Genomic DNA, 7455 nt, shown 5'->3' with positions numbered 1-7455 from the left:
CTATGTGAAAAGGCTTGAAACAACCAACATACACAAATAAAACCCTGCTTGTAAAATAGTTCTGACATGCTATTTTAAAAGAGGGATTTAAAAAGGAAACTTTGGGAGATATATTGAAATAAGGTGCTTTATAACATTATTATATTTAAGACTTTAACAGTGTTACTTGGATAGGTTATATGAATTTTGAGAAAGTAGCAAGTTCAAAAGAACTCTGGTAATTTTGCTGTATGTACAATTTAAAGAGTGAATAAGATTATTAGAATTCAGCCATAGAAATATATCTATTTTCAGTTCAACTACAGAAATATATTTTATTCATTCACATTAGGTCACTGTCATAGGATGAGAGAGTTCTTCAAAAATTATGTTTTCCCAAGTTCAGTTGCTTATAGATAATGTTCAATGACCTCAAGACATACATTTCTGAGAAATTATCATTTTTAAAAATTTGGTCTATATTGATTGTTTTCACTGATTCCAATATTATTGCTTACAATGGTGACCTCTGGAAAATATTTTGTTCACAAGAAATAATAAAGTATAATGATTTGTTGCATCACATGAATCTCCATTCTGTTTCTAAGGTTGGGGCAGGGGAAGAATAATCTGAAGCCAGTCAAATTAAAAGGCCTTTGATTTGATTTAATTCCTGCTGTACATTTAGCATTGGAAAGAGAGGAAAGAAAAGGGGGTGCCACCAGGCATGGTGACTCATGCCTATAATCCCAGCAATTTGAGAGGCCAAGGCAGGTGGATGGCATGAGCCCAGGAGTTCAAGACCAGCCTGGAACAACATGGTGAAACTCCATCTCTACCAAAAAAAAAAAAATTAGCCAGGAATGGTGGTACACACCTGTGGTCCCAGCTACTCAGGAGGCTGATGTGGGAGGATTACTTGGGTTGGGGGGCAGAGGTTGCAGTGAGCCAAGATTGTGCCACTGCACTCGAGCCTGGGTGACAGAGTGAGATTCTGTCTCAAAAAAAAGGAAAGAAGGAAGGAAGGAAGGAAGGAAGGGAAGGAAAGAAGGAAGGAGAGAAAGAAAAGGGGGTACCATTATGAAAGAGCAGAAACTTGAGTCCTGGTCCCTGTTATCAAAGCCCTTCAAAATACTTTAAGGGTATTAGTGTAGAGGTGAGAATGGAAACAACACCTATCAAAGCATTTTAAAGACAGGCATTGGAAAATAGTCCCATCATTTATCAGCGAAAAGGTATTTCTAAAAATTGGAGGAGAGGAATCCTCTCTTAGTCATAACAGAGATGGAGGAAAAAAGATCTGGAGACAGAAAGTAGGAAGCTCAGGAAAGAACAACAGCCTGATGGAAGCTTCTGCATGTTCCTTCTCCCTCCACTGTCACCCCTCTCAAGCTTCCCATCTGTTATGGGTTGAACTGTGTCCTCTCAAAATTCATACGTTAAAGCCCAGCCCCCAGTACCTCAGAATGTGATCTTAAATAAAAATAGGGCCAGGTGTGGTGACTCATGCCTGTAATCTCAGCTATTTGAGAGGCTAAGGTGGAAGGATCACTTGAGGCCAGGAGTTTGAGACCACCCTGGTCAACAGAGGGAGACCTTATGTCTACAAACATTTAAAAATTAGCTGGATATGGTTATGCACACATGGCACCCAGCTACTTGGGTGGCTGAGGCAGGAGAACTGTGTGAGCCCAGGAGTTTGAGGCTGAAGTGAGCTGTGATCATGCCACTATACTCTAGCTTGGATAACAAAGCAAGACCTCATCTCTTAAAAATAAATAAAATAGGGTCATTGCATATGTAATTAATTAAGATGAGATCATACTGGGGTAGGGTGGAGTAAGGCAAACCCTAAACCAATAAGACTGTGTCCTCATAAAAAAGGAAATTTGGACACAGACAACACACAGGGTGAATGTCATGTGAAGATGAAAACACAGATCAGGGTGATGCTTCTACAAGGTAAGAAATGACAAAGATTGCCAACAACTACAAGAAACCAGGCAAAAGCCTTGGAACAGATTTCACTTCAGCCCTCAGAGGGAATCAACATTGCCAACACCTTGATCTCAGATGTCTAGGCTTCAGGACTGTGAAACACTACAGTTTTGTTCTTTAAGCCACCCAGTTTGTGGTACTTAGTTACAGCAGCTTTACAAACGAACACACCACCCCTCAGTAAAGATTTCCTGTCTCTCCAGTTAACATCAGCTGTAAAAATGTCCTTGCCAAATCAATGCTGTGCTGAGCCCAAGTATTGACAACCAATCATCTTGATCTTTTGGGGACTTTTGCAACCCCAAAGAGATGTTTGTTAACCCAAATCAATTTTTCTTATCAATGGCCTCTGATCAGCTATGTAGAAAGATCCATCAATAGTGATGCAACCTGCCTGAAAAAGGAGAGGAGACCCATGGCATGCCATGCTCACTGGTCCACAGAAACATAGCGGCCTGGAGCGGCAAAGACATCCTGCCCCAGGACACAGAATGTTTCTGGATCTGCAGTGTTTCTTGGTAAGATGGTTTCTTGGCCGGGTGTGATGGCTCATGCTTTTAATCTCAGCACTTTGGGAGGCCGAAGCTGGTGGATCATGTGAGGTCAGGAGTTCAAGACCAGCCTGACCAACATGACGAAACCCTGTCTCTACTAAGTACAAAAAAAAAAAAAATTAGCCAGGCATGGTGGCACATCCTTGTAATCCCAGCTACTTGGGAGGCTAAGGCAGGAGAATCACTTGGACCTGGGAGTTTGCAGTGAGCCAAGATTGTGCCACTACACTCCAGCCTGGGCAACACAGTGAAACTCCATCTCAAAAAAAAAAAAAAAAGGAACGTTTCTTGATCATTTTGTAGTTCATGAGCATGATGACTAAGTGTTCATGTGCATGTGTGCGATGTGCCACCCTCAAACCTTGTTATAACATCAGCACATTACCCATATAACATGAAAAAAAATGTTTCTTATCCCTGACAGTTCTCCAGTTCTCCAAGAGGGCCTCCCTCAGGCACTGTCATTCCTTCCACAGTAATGACACAGCACCAGGAGAGGCCATCAGAGGGGCACAGGCAATGATCCCATGTCTTCAGCCTTCAACACTTTGAGGTGTGTGCATTCCAAGGTCACAGTCATAGGGACTGGCAAAGATGAACAAACTCGTATTTCCAAGACTTGGTATTTCTCAGAACGTCAGGCTTCTGCTGATAACTTCAATGTCTGCTTCTTGAATCAGAATCCTCCCTGAATCCGAATAGCAACCTTAATGTTTCTGTCTCTACACATGAAATCCCCAAATTCTCACTTTAGTTTCTTCCACCCTAGTCTCTGCTTCCAACTCATGAGAAACAGGACTAATAGGCTTACTCTGTCATCCAAGGGCCATTTTGGTAAAAGACTTTTCTGGTGCGTCATATCTTCTCTGGCAGGAGCTATCCCCCTGACTTCTCTGTTAGGATTCCTCAGGATCTCGGCTTGAGCTCAGGCTACCCTCCCTGGATGTACTAACTGCCTTGGGGCAAAATTCTCCTTTTGCACGTCAAGTGCTTGCCTGACTCAGCTCAAAGCAGATCAGACTTTCTTAATAAGGCCACATTCTCTTCTCTCTTTGCCTTCTGCACTCCAAGCTTGAACCAAAACTTGGTTCCTTTATGAAGGACTTCACTGAAGGCCACAGGAAGCATCCAGCACAATCTTCTAACCCAGCACCAGAGCCTGAGCCTTGGCAGACACACGGTCCAAGTTCCAAAATGTAAGTTACACTTTAAGTGAATCTGGTGAATGGGCTGGAGCCTTGGTCTGGTGGGGAGTGCGGGGGTTTGCTGGGGAGGAGAGGAAGGGACGCGGGTGTTGGGGGGAAGCCCTCCTATCCGTCTTTTTTTAACAGTTACTCCTCTTCCTTTTTCTCTCTGGTTTCTCATTACTCCAACCAGCAGAGACCAGCCCAGGATGAAGACTGGGCAGTAGCCTGGGAGGAACCAGGCTTTGGTAACCAAAGGGGCCCCAGGCGGCCCGGGAAGCGTGGAGGTCCCAGCCTGCCGGCAGGAAGCTCAAGCCGAGCGCTGCGGCAGCTCCACGGGGCCCTGGCGGAGGCAAAGGCACAGCCTGGCGGGCTGCGTATGTGAACAAGGTGCGCGGCGGGGCCACGGTCGTCGCGGAGCCTGAGCACATCAAGGAGCGCATCAGACTTCAAGGGCTGAAGTGCAAGGCAGCAGCTTTTGATTTCGGGGGCAACCAACTGGGACTCGATGGGTGGAAAAGAAGTGCCTAAACAGCAAGCTGCTTACCGCAGTCTCGGTCAGAATTTGTGGGGGCCCCATAGATGTGGGTGCCTGGTGGGGTCCTGGCGCCGACAGCACTCTCGGGTTTGTGTGCTGCGCACAGTATCCTCATCACCGCACAATGGAAGCTGCAGAGCTGGGGTCAAAATGAGAAGGGGCAGCTGGGACCTGCAACATCAAGAAAATGGAAGCCCCCAGCCTCACTGAGGGTCTCTGCCAGGAAGTGAGTGTGTAGGAGGCCTGTGGGCGGAACTTCACTTTGGCCTTGCCAGAAACGGGCACTGCGTTTGCGTTTGGGGAGAACACGATGGGGCAGCTGAGCCTCAGCACCCACACAGGAGCATCCCCAGCCCCGCACAGATCATGGACAACGGGCAGCCAATTACTAGAATGGCCAGTGGAAATGAATTCTGTATAATGGGCGGCAAAGGAGACCTCTGTTCCTTCGTGTGCCCTCAATATGGTCAGCTGGGACCCAGGCACAGTGATTAGTGCAAGGCTGCGAGCTGGTGCCGGTGCCACGATGAGTGGCCCACCTTCACTGAGAATGAAAGATGGGCAGATTCTGCCTGTACCAAAGGTGGTTTTGAGACCCCCAGAACAGGGCAGGGACCCCTCCCATTTTCCTTACATGCTGTGCTGACTGAAGCTACATTCAGCCTTGCGGCCACACAACCACAAACGTTTCCTTTCACAAAAATAGACCAATCAAATCTGAGACACAGTACTCTGAGCACAAGCATCTTGGCTAACAGGGGGCACTTTGCAAAAGATGCTCCCCAATGCACTCGCCCAGTAATGTCCTAGCCTGTCCTAACCTGGCCTTTGCTTCATTTCAATAGTAAAATTCACACCCCTGGGTGGAGATTCAAGATGCTAATGAGACATGCATCACATGAAGAAGCATGTCCAGAGACTGCCTAGGTACAACTGCCGCCAGACTACCCCAAACATACAATGATGTCACATGGAGGAGCTCCAAAGCAAATGAAACCCCAAACTAACCTGCTGCCAGGGAGCTAGCTGCAGGTCTCTTCCTGTTGCTACCTCTCCTTCTGCTCAAGCTGAGAGTTCCAATAAACTGCCTTGCTCAAGTCCATCTCAGATTCTTGGTCTATTTCTCTTTACTAAGGGCCAAGAACCCATCAGCCAGTAACAGTTGTGCAAGTCGCGGCCTGTGATGCTAACCACACATTCATTCTGGACTCCAACAAATGAGTCTTCTCCTGGGGCTTTGGTTGCTATGGTTGGCTGGGCCACTCAGAGCAGAAGGATGAGATGGTCTCTGCTTGGTAAAGTTGGAGTTTGACTTCCTTGGGTGTGGGGCATCCCAGATCCATGTTGGTTACACCTGCTCCTTTGCTGTCTGTGAAGTTAGTAGTCTCTTTTTCTGGGGAGCCCAATATCTCCCGTGAATCTTCCAAGTACCTGAAAGCAGTGCAGGACCTCTGTGGCTGCAGAATCAGGAGGCTGGCTTGTGGGAAGAGCAGCATCATTGTAGCCGCCGATGAGAGCACCATCAGCTGGGGGCTGTAACGAACCTTTAGGTAATTGGGATACAGGGAGCATGAGCCCAAGTCTTCCACTGCAGCCCAAGAGGTGAAGACTCTGGATGGCGTCTTTTCAAAGCAGGTCTCCAAAGGCTACTCACACTCCTTCGTGATAGTGCGAGATGAAATTGAGACCAGGAAAGAGAAGATCAAGAAACTGCTAGGGCCGGGTGTGGTGGCTCACCTGTAATCCCAACACTTTGGGAGACCGAGGCAGGCGGACCATCTGAGGTCAGGAGTTCGAGACCAGCCTGGCTAACATGGTGAAATCCCGTTTCTACTAAAAATACAAAAAAATACCCAGGCATGGTGGCACATGCCTATAATCCCAGCTAATCGGGAGACTGAGGCAGGAGAATCGCTTGAACCCAGTGGGTGGAGGTTGCAATGAGCCGAGATCATGCCATTGCACTCCAGTTTGGGAACAAGAGTGAAACTCGATCTCAAAAAAAAAAAAGAAAGAAAGAAACTGCTAGAATACAATCCCTGAACCCTTTGATGTTCCTGGGGACTCCTGCAACTTCACACATCTCCCAGAAGCTATCATTCCTGTGCAATGGGAGGGGAGGTCAGACAAGCAATTTTAAAAAGCAAAAGTTAGCCAAAGGTGCATTTTTGTTAGACTCCCTGGGGTTCCATTTTTACAAGGGATCTAATGTTAATTATCCTTTTCTGCATACTTTTAAAAGTCTGTTTTTTTTCTCTTCATGTTTAAAATATTTGCTCATATTTAGAAAAAATATGAGTTGTTATAAAATAATGGTAAAGACATCCGGACTCCCAGTGAGGACCGTGTTTCCCATTACACTTCACCCAAATTAATTCAGTCGATTCTGACTTTCAGGAGTGTTCACTTGTTATGCCCTGCTTCCATATAGCAATTTTTCCATCAGAATGTTATTAGTTCCTAGTAACAGAAATGCAATTCAGACTAGTTTAAGCAGAAATAGTGAATTCAATTTATCACAGAACTGGAAACAAAGAAGTGCAGGGGCAAAGTGGCTGTAAGCAGCTAGAACTCAGACTCAAAACTGTGTCTTTGCAACTTGTGGCTGTTTTTCCCCCGCTTGGACTAGCCATCTCCAGAGAGCAGGCATGATAGCTCTCAGAAACACTCTCCTTCAACCAGAGTAGGAGCCTAGAGGAGAGTGAGAGTCTTTGGGAATAGCTCTGTCAAGGAAGTAATCCTGGGAAGAACTCTGATTGGCCAGCATGCATCATGCTGGAACCAATGGTGATGGCCTGGTGCAGACTGAATAGAAAGGCCTGAGACATAAACTCATCCCTGTGCAGAGAAGAAGAGAGAGAGGGATGAGGGAGACAGTGGGAGAGGGAAGGAAAGGCAAGAGGGTAGGAGCGGGTGGAACGAGAGGAGCACTGAGGAGAAAGGAATCATAAGGAACTACAATCTTGCCTGAATCACCAGAAATAGGTTACCCCAAGAAGCAGACAAAATAAGAGATATCTGCAACAGGGACTTTCAGGGCCGGGAGATAAATAAAATTTAAAAGCTATTGGAACCCCCCAAAACACATTAAGCTCTGAGTGAGATATGGCTATGATCTGAGTCACACATGGTTACAACTTCTGTTCTCAGATAGATTAACTCACTTTCTTATTTTTCTTGTTCTGCACAATGACTAGAGAGA

General features: G+C 46.1%; 1 pseudogene across 1 annotated transcript; it reads left to right on the top strand.

The window, feature by feature from the left end:
- The first annotated feature begins 2402 nt into the window (after positions 1-2402).
- Positions 2403-5996, top strand: LOC105550562 (annotated as a pseudogene). The gene is made up of 3 exons (XR_001007744.1): positions 2403-2495; positions 3974-4839; positions 5406-5996. The product of XR_001007744.1 is annotated as a protein RCC2 pseudogene (transcript).
- Positions 5997-7455: the final 1459 nt, after the last annotated feature.

This window comes from Mandrillus leucophaeus, unplaced genomic scaffold (assembly GCF_000951045.1).
Source record: "Mandrillus leucophaeus isolate KB7577 unplaced genomic scaffold, Mleu.le_1.0 Scaffold49, whole genome shotgun sequence".
NCBI lineage: Eukaryota > Metazoa > Chordata > Mammalia > Primates > Cercopithecidae > Mandrillus > Mandrillus leucophaeus.
This window is presented reverse-complemented; position numbering and strand designations above follow the sequence as displayed.